A 14,639-nucleotide genomic window follows, 5' to 3' on the forward strand; every position below is an offset into this window, starting at 1 on the left:
GGAGTGGAAGCTGGCCCAGCTGAGGCCACTCAACGTGTTTCCCTGGGCTTTTTGGACTTGGGGACCCAGGAAACAGAGACAGTCTTTCTTTGGGGACAAACTCTGTAAAAAGATAAGATTCAGGAGCTGCTGGCAGTCATGTTTTCACCTGGTAGGTAAAGACAGACTCCAGTTGGGGGAAAGAATGAAGTTAATACACAGGAAGAATAAAATAAACCAGATGGTGAGTCCTGCCTTTAGTAACTCTAGAGGCCCAGCTGCATCTGTATGGGAAAACCAGGATCCACTAATGTCACCCCTCTCTCACCTCCCCACCCCACCCCACCCCACCCCACTCCACTTCCAGGCCTTTTAAAGTCCCGTTGAGTGGAATGTATTCCACTCCAGTTGAGTAAACATGGTCCGTGACTAAAACACTGTGGAAATGTGTTCTTGGAGAGTCCATGTCAAACAAGATTAGAACCTGCCTGCTGTTCAGCCCTAACAAAATGTATGGCATGTTTTTTCTATGTGGGAGATGAGGCAAATGCTTCATTTCTGTTTTAGGCATCGATGCTGTATTTGTTTCTTGTGGTCTTCTGCTACAGTACCACAGACTGGGTGTTCAGGCTAGAAGTCTGCAGTCAAGGAGTCCGCTGGGGCGTGTTCTCTTGGAAGGGGAGAGAATCTTCCTTGCTTCTCATGGTTGCCAGCAGTCCTTGGCCTTCCTTGGCTTGTAGCAGCATCATTTTAATCTCTGCCTCCATTGTCATAGGACCATTTCTTTGTCTCTCTCTTCACATTCCCTTCTCATAAAGACACCAGTCATTGGATGTATGGCCCACCCTACTTCTCTATGACCTCAACTTGATCCATCTAAATGACCTGTTACCAAATAAGGTCACATTGACAGATCCTGTCTGGATAGGAAATTTGGGGAAACACTACTCAGCCCTATCTGCTAGTAATTGACCCTCTTAATCATGTGTGAGACAGATATCCCACTATCCTTATTTCACAAATGAGGAAATTGAGACCCAGAAGTATAAATAAGATCCTGCCTAATATGTGTCACTTACCTAAATGTGTCTTCTCTGAAACTTTTTCTTCATAGGCCTCTTTTATGCATTCTTTTCCAATCCAAAAAACTAAGGTAGAAAACAATGCTTCAAGGATTCAAGAATGCATCAGAGACTTAAGAATGTCATTGAATCTCTTATCTCATGTTAGAATTGGTAGAGAATTTGGAGAATATGATGGTGATTTTTTGCATAAGAGGAATATAGTATTATATTTTAGCAGCAATAAAGTCTACTTAAAAATATAAAAGATAATTACACATTGTTTTCAGCATAAGGAACAGGTAGCTTTTTACCCAATTATTAGTGTATATATTATTTTCTTGTTTCTGAAGTTGCATCCAATTGGAGGCTCCAGTTTTCATTCAGTATACATACTGAATGTTTCCCTCCAGGTCCATCAGCATATGGATCATTTACTTGCTGAATTTCATGGTTTAATGAAACATTTGGAATATTGTTGTAGACACTTTAAAACCCAGTAAGTTGAGGGTCATTCACTTTATTTTATTTTTTATTTTTTAATTTAAGTCTAGTTGACACACAGTGTTACATTAGTTTCAGGTGTAAACATAGTGATTTGATAACTTTATGTGTTATGTTATGCTCACCACAAGTGTAGCTACCATCTGTCACCATACAAAACTATTACAGTACCACTGGCTACATTCCCTGTGCTGTGCCGTTCACCCCTGCGACTCACTCATTCCGTAACTGGAAGCCTGTACCTCCTACTCCCCTTCATCCATTTTGCCCCTTCCCTCACGCTTTCACCTCTGGCAGCCACCAGTTTGTTCTCTGTTTTTATAGGTTTGTTTCTTTTGCTTTTTAGATTCCATTATAAGTGAAATCCTATGGCATTTGTCTTTCTCTGTCTGACTTTTCTTACTTAATATAATGTCATCTAGTCACCTTAAGCTGTGGTGGCCAGCAGAAAGGAGAACAGGCATGTTCATGCGGTCACCCTCAATGGCTCTCTTCTGCATCTTTGCAGAAACTCCTCCCAGCTGGCCACCGCATGTGCCACACTTAGAGGGGAGGGCAGGTGGAGACTCACCTTCCCACCAAGCCTTGCTAAGGGGAGGAATCCACTTTTCTCTTTTTTCACTACAGCTTAAGGGAGATGTACCTGCAACCCCCACCTCCCCCACAGACAGCTCCCCGTTGTGTCTTCCGTGGAGCTCCAAGACTGGGAAGAGGGGGTCTTGGTGAAATCAGTAGTGATCAATACATTTGCCGGCAGAGCCCTTATCAGCCAAGAGTACTGAACAGTCTAGATCTGTACTGTCTAGTACATTAGTCACCAGTACTGGCTCAACACCATTTACTGAATACTCCTTTTTTCACTGATCTGCAGTGCTACCACTGTTATATCAAGTTTCTGTGTATGTATAGATCTGTATGTGGGCTTTCTTCTTTGTTAACTGGTTTGTTTGCTCCTAATATCAACCTCCCATAGTCTTATTCTTCAGGAGTGTTTTAAGGGTTCTTTCTTTTTCACATGGGTTTTTGAGTTAGCTTTGGCAAGTTCACAAAGAAACATGTTAAAATTTTTATTTGAATTGAATTGAATCCATGCATCCGTTTGAGGAGAACTTAAATCTATGTGTTGATATCTTCCTATCCAGGGACGTCATCCATTTCTCCATTATTTAGGTTTCCTTTAATGCTTTTCAATAACATTTTTAATTATCTTCTTAAGAGTTTTGCATACTTTTTGTTATTTTTATTTCTATGTACCTTGTATTGTCTCATTATCATTGTAAGTGATATACCTTTTAATGATCTTTCCCTGTGTTGCAGTATATAGAAATAGAATTGATTGCAGTATAGTGATCTTATAAGAACCACCTTGCTACACTCTAATTAATTCCAATAATTTGTACACTTTTATGTTATCAAGATAACGTAAAATTATATCATTCTGCAAATAGTAACAATTGTGATTCTTTCTAATCTTTATACCTTTTATTTCTTTTTCTCATTTTGTTGTCAGAACTGCCAGAATAGTAACTAATAGAAGCAGTGTTTTGGTCATCCTTGTGTTCTTTCTGATTTTAAAAATTTTCCAAGAGTTTAAGTCCTATTTGGTTGTTGATTTTTATCAAATGTCTTTTTGTCATCTCAGATAATCATATTGTTTTTCTCATTTAAAATGTTTTCATGGGGAGTTACATGGTATGAACTGTTGTGGAATTCTTGAAACGAACCCAGTTTGTTCATAGTGAGTTATATTTTAACACATTGCTGGATTTTGTTCACAAACATATTGTTTAGGGTTTTTTCATTAATGTTCATGACTGGGATTCCCCTGTACTTTTCCTTTCTTGTGCTGTTCCTAAGTATCAAGGTTAAACTAATCTCATTGTGTGAGTATACAACTGTATGTTCTATGGAGAAATTTGTATAAATATGCAGTTGCTTTTTAAATTTTGTAGAACTGGTCTATAAAAATACCTAGCCCTGTTCTTTTTGTTGTGGTTATAGACTCTACGGACTTTCTGGTTGTTCTTAAGGTAATGTTGCTAAGATATTTTTCTAGGAATATGTCCATTTTTTATGAGTTTACAAATGTGTTAACATAAGTATTTTCATAATATTCTCCTGCCATTTTTGTGATCTGTGCTATAGTGTTCACATGGTGTATCTTTAGACATCTCTTTATTTTTACTTTGTGATACGTTGTGTTTGAGGTGTGTCTTTTATAAATGACATCTCACACATTTTTAAAAATTCAGAACCAAGAATCATTGTCTTTTAAGTAGCACGTTTGGTACAGGTACATTTATTGTGATTATTAATGTATTAGATTTATTTCTACTATTTTATTTGATTCTACTTACTAAAAGATTCTTTGACTCTTTTCATCCTCCTTTCCTACCTTCTGTTTGGATTAATTGAGCTTTCTTTATATTCCCTTTTTTCCTTTTGGAATGGAAATTATTCTGTTCTCCAAGACATTATTCTTAAATTGTCTACATAAATACCCAACTCAAAGTCAAAAACTTAATATCTCCATCCTCCTCCTGAAAAACAAGGTTTAGAATGTTTAAAGTGTAAGTACCTCTTCTCATCTTACGTATTATTGTTTAGTGTTTTGGTTCTACCTTGTTTTTATACCACCCAAATTACTTATTACTATTATTGTTTTTTGCTGTCAATGCTTATTTAGTTTTATATAGGATTTTCTTTGCTTATTCCTTTTCCTTCCTTTTGGATCCAATGTCTTTCTTCCAGAAAATATCTTTTATTAGTTCTTTCATGGAAGGTCTGTAAGTGACTTATTCTTTCCATGTTTTTTATTTTCCTGAGAACGTGTTTTGGTTTTGACCTTCCTTTGATTGCATTCTGCATTTGGAATGCTAAGTTTGATTTTTTTTCTTCATAAATATATATTTAGCATTTCATTCATTTATTTAACAGATTCTGATTGAATACCTACTGAATGCTAGTGCTATAGTAGTAAATAAAACATACAAGAATCTCTGCCCTCATGGTGCCTACACTCCAGAGGGGAAACAATAAACAGGATAATCAAGTAAAATGTGTAATGTGTTAGTGATAAGTACTAAGGAGAAAAATAAAGCAAGGGAAGGGAATAGGGAATATTGGGAGTTCAAGGGAGGTTGCAATTTTAGGTAGAGTGGCACCTTTAGAAAGGTGGCATTTGAACAAAGACCTGAGGGAGGTGAAGTACAAAGCCATCTGGGGAAAGAGAATTCTTGGAGAAAACAATAACTGCAAAGAAGACCCTGAGGTGGGGCTGTGCCTAGGATGTTTTTGAAACAATAAAGAGGTCAGATTGGCCAAAGCAAAGTAAGTAAGGAAGAGCTGAATAGATTATGAGCCCATAGATGTCAAGGTGGACATGTTGGGATCAGATTTTTTTTTAAACCACATGGTCCATTTTTAGTCTTAGAATTTTTTTCCCTGTGTGTGAAATGGGGAACCGTTGGGAAATTTTAGGTAGAGGAGCGATATGATTTGACTTTTTAAAAAATTTTTTAAAAATTATTATTTTTTACTTTTTCTTAATTGAAGTATAGTTGATGCACAATGTTACATTAGTTTCAAGTTTATAATATAGTGATTTGACAAGTTTATATGTTATTCTGTGTTCACCACAAGTGTAGCTACTGTTACCATAAAACCTTTTTGCAATACTATTGACTATATTCCCTGTAGTGTACCTTTTATTGCCATGACTTATTCATTCCATAACTGAAAGCCTGTATCTCCCACTGGCTTTCACCCATTTTGTCTATCCTCCCTGCTGCCTTCTCTCCCTCTGGCAACCATCAGTTTTCTGTTTTATGGGTCTGTTTCCGTTTTTCGTTTATTCATTTGTTTTGTTTTTTAGATTCCACATATAAGAGAAATCATATGGTATTTGTCTTTCTCTGTCTGACTCATTTCACTTAGCATAATACTCTATAGGTCCATCTATGTTTGCTACAAATAGCAAGATCTCCCTTTTTATGGTTGATAATCCATTGTGTGTATATACTACATTTTCTTTATCCATTGATCTGTCAGTGGACACTGGGTTACTTCCCTATCTTTATTATTGTAAATAATGCTACAATAAAAATAGGTGTGCATATATCTTTCAGAATTAATGTTTTTGTTTTCTTTGGGTAAGTACCCATTAGCAGAATCATTGGATCATATGGTATTTCTATTTAAAATATTTTGAGGACTCATCATTCTGTCTTCCACAGTTGCTGCTCCAATTTACATTTCCACCAACAGTGCACAAGAGTTCCTTTTTCTCCACATCTTCACCAATCGTTGTTTCTTACGTTTTTGATTCCAGGCATTCTGATTGGGGAAGGAGGTATTTCATTGTGGTTTTGATTTACATTTCTCTGATAATTAGTGATGTTGAGCATCTTTTCATGTGTATATTGGCTGTCTCCATGTCTTATTTGGAAAAATGTCTATTCAGGTCCTCTGTTCATTTTTAATCAGGTGATTTTTTGGTGTTGAGTTGTATAAGTTCTTTATATCTGGGGAATATTAACCTTCCATTGGATATATCATTTGAACATATCTTCTCCCGTTCATTTGGTTGCCTTTTGTTGATGGTTTCCTTTGCTGTGCAAAACCTTGTTATTTTTATGTAATCCCAATATTTTATTTTTGCTTTTGTTTCCCTTGCCTTAGAAAGCATATCTAGAAAAATGTTTCTATGGCAAATATCCAAGAAATTATTGCTGGTGTTTTATTCTAGGAGTATTATGGTTTCATGTCTCACATTAATTCATTTTGAGTTTTTTTTTTTTTAATATATGGTGTTAGAAAGTGGTCTATCTAGTTTTGTTGTTTTGCATATAGCTGTTCGATTTTAACAGCACCATTTATTGAAGACTATCTTTTCTTCACTGTATATTCTTGCCTCCCTTGTCAATCGATTAACTGACCATATAAGCATGGGTTTATTGGGGCACCTGGGTGGCTCAGTCGGTTGAGCTTCTGACTTCAGCTCGGGTCATGATCTCCCAGTTCGTGGGTTCGAGCCCCGCATCAGGCTCTGTGCTGACAGCCAGCTCAGAGCCTGGAACCTGTTTCAGATTCTGTGTCTCCCTCTCCCTGACCCTCCCCTGCTCGCTCACTCTCTCTCTCTCTCTCTCTCAGAAATAAATAACAATATTAAAAAAAAAAAAAGGCATGGGTTTATTTCCAGGTTCTCTATTCTGTTAACATTAATCTCTCAGTCTGTTTTTGTGCCAGTACCATACTTTTTTTATACAAGAGCTTTGTAGTATATCTTGAAATCTGGAATTGTGATACTTACACCTTTGTTCATCTTTCTCAAGATTGCTTTGACTATTCAGGGTCTCTGTGGTTTCATTTGTTATAGTTCTGTGAACAGTGCTGTTGGTATTTTGATAGGGGTTGCAGTGACTCTATAGATGGCTTTGAATATTATTCCAGTTGAGATCATGGCATGTCTTTCCTTTTGTTTGCGTTGCCTTCAGTTTCTTTTATCATTGTTTTATAATTTTCAGAGATCAGATCTTTCACATGTTTGGCTAAGTTTATTCATAGGCATTTTATTTCTTTTGGTACAGTTGTAAATGAATTGTTTTTTTAGTTTCTCTTTCTACTACTTTGTTAAGTGTATAGAAATACAACCAGTCTCTGTAGATTAATTCTGTCCCCTGCAACTTTACCGAATCCATTTATTCTAATAGGGTTTTTTGGTGAAGTCTGTTTTCTATGCAGGTAGTATAATGTCATCTTCAAATAATGACCGTTTAACTTCTTTCTTACCAATTTGGATGCCTTTTATTTCTCTTTCTTGTCTGATTGCTGTGACTAGATCTTCTAGTGCTGTGTTGCAGGAAGTGGTAAGAGTGGATATGCTTGTCTTGTTCTTGATATTAGGGGAAAAGCTCTCAGTTTTTTTTACCATTGAATATGGTGTCAGCTGTGTGTTTTCATATATGGCATTTATTATATTGAGGTATGTTTTCTCTAAACCCATTTTGTTGAGAGTTTTTATCATAATTGGATGTTGAATTTTGTCAAATGCTTTCTCTGCATCTGAAATGATCATATGATTTTTTTATTCTTCATTTTGTTTGATATAGTGTATCACATTGACTGATTTGTGAATATTGAACCATCCTTGTACCCCTGAAGTAAATCCCATTGATGGTGGTGAATAATCCTTTTAACGTATTGTTGAGTGTGGTTTGCTAATATTTTGTTGAGAACTTTTGCATCTATGTTCATCAAGGATATTGAACTATAGGTTTTTTTCTTTTTTGGTGGTATCTTTGTCTGATTTTGGTATCTGGGTAATGCTGGACTTATAGAATGTATGTGAAAGCTTTTCTTCCTCTTCTATATTTTGGAATAGTTGAAGGAGAATTTTTGTGAATCCATCTGGTCCTGGACTTTTGTTTTGGGGGAGTTTTTTTGGAATACTGACTTAATTTTGTTGTTAGGAATCAGTTTGTTCAGATATCTTCCTAATTCAATTTTAGAAGATTATCTGTTTCTAAGAATTTGCATATAACTTTTCATACAAGTCTCTTATAATCCTTTATATTTCTGTGGTGTTGGTTATTACTTCCCTTTCATTTCTGATTTATTTACTTGGGTCCTTTCTCTTTTTTTCTTGATGAGTCTGGCTTCAGTTTTGTCAATTTTGCTTATCTTCACGAAGAACCAGCTCTTGGTTTCATTGATCTTTTCTATTGCTTTTTTAAAGTCTCTATTTCATTTATTTCCACTCTGACCTTTATTATTTCCTACCTTTTACTAACTTCGGGTTTTGTTTGTTCTTTTTCTAATTTCTTTAGATGAAGGTTTGCTTGTTTGAGATTTTTCTTGTTTCTTGTGGTAGGCCTGTATTGTTATAAGTTTTTCTCATAGAACTTCTCTTTGCTGTGTCCCAAAGATTTTTGGACCATTGCGTTTCCAGTTTTATTTGTCTACATGTATTGATTTTTTTTTTTTTGATGTCTTCATTGACTCACTGGTGGTTTGTAGCATGTTTTTTGGTGCCCCTGATTTATATTTTAATAGGATCATTTTGGCCACTGACCAGACTAAAGAGGAGAAGGGCAGAAGCAAGGAAAGGAGTTTGGAGGCCTTAGCAGTGATCCTATGATAGAGCAGTATGGTTTGGACAAGACTGGCAAAAATGGATGTGATGGGAAATAGTCAGATTCTGGATAAATTTTGAAGGTAAAGATAAATTTTATCTATAGGCAGATAAAATGTGTGTGGGTGTGGGAAAGAGATGAGTAGAGGATGACATCCAGATTTTTGGCCTAAGCTATCAGAAAACAAAGAGGATTACATGAGGGAGCAGGAGGACCAAGTGTACGATGTCTTTAAAGATACATGCAGAGATGTTGACTGCAGTTCGATCTGTGAGTCCAGTTCGGCAGGGAGCTCTGCTCTGACTGAATATGAATTTTGGGGTCTTTTGTGTTTACATGATGGTACTTAAGAAACTGGATGAGATCACCAAGGGATTGAGGATAGGTAGAAGTGAATGGAGGACTAAGAGCTGAGCCCCAGGGCACTCTTAACTTTCAAATAGAGGAAGCTGTTATTTTCTTGGAGGTATCAGCTGTCAGTTTGTTGTTCCTTTGTGGCCTCTCTCCTCAAACACACAGGGGTCCTCAGAGCCCAACCTAGGGTCCCTAGCGTAGTTATGTCTTCCTCCCAGGCCTCTGTGTCACCGACTGCCTCTCCTTTCTCATTTTTTTCTTATTTATGGCAAGTATGGATTTCCCTTCTTTCTACTTCAGATAAATTCATAATTTGTTACATTTCTTATAGCATTTTAACCTACTTACAGATGGAGGGCTTTCAGGTTAGTTTAATATTGCCATCTTGCCAGAACCAAAGCCACATTAATTTTCTAATCAAACTCGGAGTTTTATTGCATTCTCTGTGTTAACGTCTGCTCCGGACTGTTTGTATAAATAGCAACCCCCGCTCACCTACTTCCCTACCCCCGCTTTTTTTCTGATAAAACTGTACCAGCTGCAATTTCCTCAGTATAGATAATATTCCTGTGGTTAAAGGCTTTGACTCTCCCTTTATAGTTTGATTTTCAGCCTTTCTAAGTGAAGCAGAAAGTCTGCACCATTTGAAAGCACTAACAGTAATTGCATTCTGTGCCTGGGCAAGGTGTCTCATTCACATCACTCAGAGCTCTTTGGAATAAAAGTGCATCGATTCACACTTGGTTCTGGTAAGAAGCCAGAGCCCACATTTGCAACACAAGCCCACTCTTCCAAAAACAGAAGGACCTTCCCAGAAATCAGGAGATACAGATTACCAGTTGTTAATCATACAGCAGATTTTTAAGCTAAATTTTAAATTAATGTAATTTTGCTAATGAAATGGCAGGGATGACCTGTTTTTGTTGTAAAAACTTCATTCAAATTTCTTCTGATTCCTTTAATTACTATTTTTTAAATGGTGTTTAAAATCTTACGGTATATAATTCACTCTATTTATAATTACACAGGCATAAAGAGAAATAATTATTTGTGGTGTACTTTTTAACTCTCCTAGTAGCTTATGTTTCTCTGCATGTTTGGCATTTAAAGAGAAACGGGCTTTCCCTGGAAGAAACATCTCAATCCTACCAGAATAAAGCAACTGAGATTAGAAAGATGAGGGAAAGCTAAGCAAAAACAAACAAACAAACAAACCAGCAAAACGAAAACAATGAAACAAACGTTTAGCTGTGAAACGACTTCTATGAAAAAAATATCTCAAAAAGCCTTCTAAAGAAAACAAAATTTCCACTGGGATTAGTTCTAAAGAGTAGCTAAAGTAATATCTTTCAGAAAGTTTGGATGGTAACTTTCCCAAGTAGAACCAATTACTAGAGCTGTGTTATATGAAGGGAAGTGAAAAATCAAACCAGAGCTTTCTTCCTGGAGAGCAGCAGTCCCCCCACACTGGCCTTTGTTTCACCAGGGACACTCACCCCTGTAAGACGTGGAAGGAACCAAGGCTCAGGGCATCACACTGTGGATTTTGGTTCAGCCTTCCGTTTGCTTCCCTGTCGGACCCTTATCTGTTATCTGCCTTTCTTGACAAACATTACTCTGTGCAACTTCTATTAGAGCATGAGTTAGTCCTTTTAAATCACATCACTAAAGAAAAACTCAGCAACACTTGAATAAAACAGTTTCAAAATCACGTGTAAAAAATTACAGAGTAGGCTTTTTTTTCCTACATAAAATAACAGGAGTTGCTGAAAACTGATTTGAAGCCAGCTTTACTTTGGGGTCATTTAACAAGATTTCCCACTGCTCTATTAATAAGCTTATACTGTTTTACCAAGAAAGATTATTCATTTATTCAAGAAATATTAAATGAGTGCCCATTCTGTACAAGACACTATACTTATGTGCATATTTCAGCAAATCCTTATTAAATTTTCCCCACAGTCAACTGAGGCAGGATTGTAAGTGGTTATTTTCTGTTTCTTTGCTCTTTTCCTTCCAAATTTTCTTTCCTATTTTTTAATTTCTTTTTTTAAATGTTTATTTATTTTTGAGAGAGAGAGAGAGACAGAGTGTGAGCAGGGGAGGGCCAGAGAGAGAGGGAGACACAGAATCTGAAGCAGGCTCCAGGCTCTGAGCTGTCAGCAGGGCTTGAATTCAGCGACAGCAAGATCATGACCTTCAGCCAAAGTTGGATGCTTAACTCGCTGCGCCACCCAGGTGCCCCCCCCCGCCCATGTTTTATTTCTTAATTTGAAAACTTTGGGTGGTAAAGAACTTCTTTACTTAACTTTATATAAAATAAAAAGTAGGAGCTCCCTGTTCCTATCTCAGTCCCACTGTCTAGAAGTTTAACACTGTACAAGCTCAAGTTATACCTGCTGGTATGACTTTTTTCCCTCCTGTTGTACAAGAACATACTGTGAAGTATGTGTGCACATACACACATAACTACATAAATGGGTTGGGGGCAGGGGATGGCTAGTTTATAAATCAAACTGTATATATTGTTTGCAGTGTCTTTGCATTTAACTCTATGCCTTGATAGCTTTGCGTGATGGTACATACAGGTCCACTTTATACTCTCTGATGATTGCATAGTGGTTTCTAGTATTGATGTACCATTTCCCTCTTGCAGTTTTCAGCAGTTTTTCAGTTTTTCACTGAATACCACAGTAAACATTTTTGTACATATACACACACACAAGTATTCTTTTAACTTTCCAGATTTTCTATAGTATGTAAATGTGGGGTTTACCTTGATCAGGAAAAAAGTTAACAAAAGAGCCCAAATTAAGTAACTTGCTGACATTAAAGGGCATATCATCCCTTTCCCACTTAGCATTCTGTTAGGTTGTTGCCTGAACTCTTGTTTTAGAATAAATATAATAAATAATAAATGTATTAAAGAGTATAAATATGTGGGGTAGAGACAAATAGTCTCTAATTTAATACCCTAATTCATAGGTTTTAAATGTGACAGGAATACAGAAACAGGGTTCTGATGCTTAATCTTTTACAGAGATTTTCACTTTTCCGGGTCGCTTGCCTGGATCAGTAGGTACAGCATGTGACTCATGATCTCAGGACTGTGGGTTTGAGCCCCACATTTGGTGTAAATACTTTTTTTAAAAAAATTTCAGTTTTCCAAATTTATAATGCAGTAGTAGTCAGAGTTCTAATGTTTTCCTTCTTTTTTTTTTAAACTTTGTTTATTCAGCAGTATATATTTGCTTTCCATTGGCCAGGCATTATTATAGGCAGTTGGGATACACCTGTGAACAAAAACATACCAAAAAAATTCCTCCCGTCGTGGAGCTTACTGAACGTGAGCTGGATCAGAAAGACAGTGACACTGGCCATAATGAATAAGAAAATCTTAAAGCTTGTTAGAAGGTGGTCAGTGCTTTGGGAAGATTGCACAGGGATGGGGGGATTGGGAATTCTGACAGAGAGGAAAAAATCACAGTCGCTTATAGGTCCTCAAAGAAGATGAGGATGCCTGGGCAAAAATTGTTCCAGGTGGAAGGGAGGGTCTCTGGAAAAGGCATAGAGTGGGGCATTCCTGGACTTTGGGGAAACAGCAGAGAGTCCTAGTGGCTGGAGGAGAGTCAGAGGAGGGAGGCTTTGGAGAGGAGATGGGAGGGGTGGGGCAGGGGCCAGACAATATAGGGTCTCATCCGCCACTGTAAGGACTTCCTGTCATACTGAGGGAAATGGGGAGTGGTTTTAAACGGCTCACTCTGGTTGCTGTGCTACTGATAGACCAGGGTAAAGGGTGAAAGCAAGGAGACCACTGAGGAGGCGGTTGAAGCGGTACACACAAGATGTGGTGTGGCTTGCACCGGCAGGGATGGGGTGAGGGTCATGGTTGGACTCTGGGTATTTTTTTTAAAATAGAGCTAATAGAATTTCCTGGCAGACTGGATATGAAGAAAAGAGAGAAATGTGAAGAAAAGAGAGAAATCAAGCAGAACTACAGAGCTTTTGGTCTGAGCAATTTTAAGAATGGAGTGCACTCACTGACCTGGGGAACTTTGCAGGTGGCGCATCCCTGTGTGTCAGTGTTTTTGTAACATTTCGTACCCCCTAAACGAGTCAACAGCTTCTGTCTTAAGGAACCTACTTGCACCCTGGGAGTCAGAGGTACTGCCCAGGCCCTCCCTGCACTGATTGAAAACCTCTTCGTGAGTCCTGCATCCTTGCACTCTCTCTCCGTTTTTTTCTCTTTCCTCTCCCCATCTTCCAACCAAAAAGGTCCTTCAGGCTTTAGAAATGGTCCCTGAGAGCCCTTCCAGGCAGGGAAAGGCTTCCATCATTGTGATGTGCTGCCTCCTCAGCCGTGCTGCTGTCATCCCCTCCTGTTCCCACCAGGTGGCAGTGCACCGCTGAACATGAGCTGTGGCGCCCTGCCTCACTTCTTGTGGAGGCCGGAGGGCCGATCTTCAGAATGGCCGCCAGAGTGGACATTTCTAGATTTCTAGTATATGTTACAGACTAATCTGCGTGGGGAGAATGACGAGAGATGGTCTCATTTCTTTTTTAGAAGCATATATCCTTGCTAAGGATGATTTTCCTCTCCTGAGTTGAAAAGGCTTTGTATGGCTTTAGAGCAGTCTTTTCACTTGGAGAGTGTTTTTATTTAAAGATTTGATTCACCAAATGCCTTGCTGAGGTTACATTACTGGCTTTTGTGTTATAGGCTCTTCTTTGGTTGAGACAGGCAGAAGCTGTGCCTTCCCCAAAGTAAAATCCTCCTTGAAAATCAAAAGTGGATTGATTGATTAGTTTCTATGTACAAAATTTGGACCAAGTTTTATAAGGAACACAGATAAGGAGAGGAAGTGCCATTTTGCCACAAGAAATGTTTTGTGCAGTTGGAGAGGCATAAGCACAGACACTGGAAACCTGCAGAATTAATTAACAAATTGTCACTGGATAGTGCTAGTTAATTAATCAAAGTATCACTGTGCTACCTCTGGAGGATGGAGGACAGATTGGGACTGAAAAGAGGCCTCTTGGTTGAAACCTGCCTATAGAGCAGTTAGACCCTCTACCCTATCTTGGTAGAAAACCCAACATTTACCCCTGGAGAGGTTGGTCTAAAAAAGCTTTGGCTCTGGGAATACCCGGCCAAATTGGGGATGGGGTGAGACACTGCCCTGTGAACAGAGGGTATAAGGAGAGTGAATAACTACTTCTTGTCTCCCCAATACGCATCCCTGAGTCTCCTTTCCAATTATCTCCCAGAGTGCTGCACTTATTTTCCCCAGGCACAAGATTGAAGATTAGCTTTGAGAAATCTGATTTGCTCAGGAGAATAGAACTATAGATTTTGATACTTGGAATTTTCCTCAGTGAAATGGTCAAGTCCTATTTTTATCCTTCCCTTGTCAACCCCACCCAGGACATAGAGCTTCCAGTCTGCCTTTTAATGCCTCATTCTTTAGTATGAACCAGGGTTTCTCAGCCTCGACCCTGTCGACATTTGGGGTCAGGTAAATCCTGTGGGGGAGGCTGTCCTCTGCACTGTGGGATGTAAGCAGCATCCCTGGCCTCAACCACTAGATGCCAGTAGAAACCCTGCCTT

At 38.1% G+C, this 14,639-nt stretch overlaps 1 protein-coding gene across 1 annotated transcript in view; it reads left to right on the forward strand.

Moving 5' to 3' along the window:
• ALG14 (ALG14 UDP-N-acetylglucosaminyltransferase subunit) overlaps nucleotides 1–14,639 on the forward strand; it is a 97,260-nt gene that overhangs the window by 7,680 nt on the left and 74,941 nt on the right. The gene's annotated exons all lie outside the window — the stretch shown is intronic.

Source organism: Crocuta crocuta, unplaced genomic scaffold (assembly GCF_008692635.1).
Source record: "Crocuta crocuta isolate KB4526 unplaced genomic scaffold, BGI_CrCroc_1.0 scaffold48, whole genome shotgun sequence".
In the NCBI taxonomy this organism is placed as follows: Eukaryota; Metazoa; Chordata; class Mammalia; order Carnivora; family Hyaenidae; genus Crocuta; species Crocuta crocuta.